We start from the raw sequence: 1,500 nt of genomic DNA, 5'->3' as shown, positions 1-1,500 counted from the left end.
TGCATCTTTGGTTTTCTTCATTCTTCTTTGCTGTGTACCAGGAGAGACCCATTGTTGTATCTAGACGGCCACTTACAAGCTTTTAAGATCCCAGTCTACTCACTATAGTAGGATGCAGAACAATGTTTTTGTGTAGTTTGTTATGCCAATTGAGCTTGATATCCCCTGTGACCATGGTCCCGAGCCCAGAGGTCCAATTTACTCGCTTCCTCAGGGTGGTTAGCTGTGGCTGAGAAGTTATCATAACTTTGACCTTTGTTAGCTCTATTATATATATGGACATTCCTACAGCACAGATACATATGCAGAAATATGGTTTTCCAACCTTATATATGGTCATAGGTATATTCCCTTTTGCAAGGCTATAAATCTTTATGGAAGCAGAGCCTCATCTTTCTCCACAGAGTGGCTGGAGGGTTCAAACTGCCAATCTTTTAGTGAGCAGCCAAATGCGTTAACCACTACTACAGAGCTCCTTTGCCTAGTGATATTAAAAAAAAGAAAAAAACACCCACTGCCATTGAGTCAATTCTGATTCATAGCAACCTCCATTGGGTTTCCAAAGCTGTAAATCTTTATGGAAGTAGATTCTCATCTTCCTCCCACAGAGCAGCTGGTGGGTTCAAACTGCCAACCTTCTGGTTGGCAGCCAAATGCCTTACCCATTACACCACCAGAGCTCCTTTTGCCTAGTGACAGTAACTTATAAATATTTGACTGGGCACTATCCTGTGTCAGGTCCTGTGCCGGGCACTGGGATGCAAGGGGCTGCTTTCAGAGAGCAGGAAGCTTCTGGTGGGGTCCTGAGAGAGGAAACAAGTACAGGAATAAGATGGCTGCAACCTGGCAGTTAAGTGCCACAGTCACGAAACTGAGGAACAAAGTCAGGCATGAAGGGGTGAGGGACATCTTTAGATGGGATAGTTAGAGAAAGTCTCTCTAGGAAGGTGACATTTAAGCTGAAACCTGAATTATGAGAAGGAGCCAGCCATGTCAGGATTGGGGGGCAGAGAAAACAAACGTGTCTTTCTATGCTGCTAGTAGAGAATAGCGGAATGAACAAAAAAGTCCGACCAAGTCCATCCCACAAAAAGACAGATTGCTTCATTTAACACTATCTAAGACCAAAAACAATCCAAATGGCCATTGACAAGAGAACAGAGAAGCAAGCAATGGAATACTACCGACCATGTCGTATGGTTCTATCTGCCTGAAGAAGGCAAAACTAATCTATGGTGATAGAGGGCAGAGTAGTGGTTATGTGGGGGGCACAAGGGAACTTTCTGGGGTGGTGTTTTGCTCAGGGTGGTAAGAAGTCATGGAGCTTAAGTCCACTTAAGAGGGTAGCTTATTGTATGTAATTTATATGTTAGTAAAGTACAGAAAAGGCCAAAGGATCCAGGTAAGGTAAGGGAGACAGGCCCCACCCCAAAGGCAGGAAAGAGAGGGGAATGCTAGGGACAACAAAGCCGCAGGATCCAGGTAAGGGGAGGGCAGAGA

The sequence above is a fragment of the Orycteropus afer genome, unplaced genomic scaffold (genome assembly GCF_000298275.1).
Source record: "Orycteropus afer afer isolate SDZICR_OR568_19922 unplaced genomic scaffold, OryAfe1.0 scaffold00123, whole genome shotgun sequence".
Classification (NCBI taxonomy): Eukaryota; Metazoa; Chordata; class Mammalia; order Tubulidentata; family Orycteropodidae; genus Orycteropus; species Orycteropus afer.
This window is presented reverse-complemented; position numbering follows the sequence as displayed.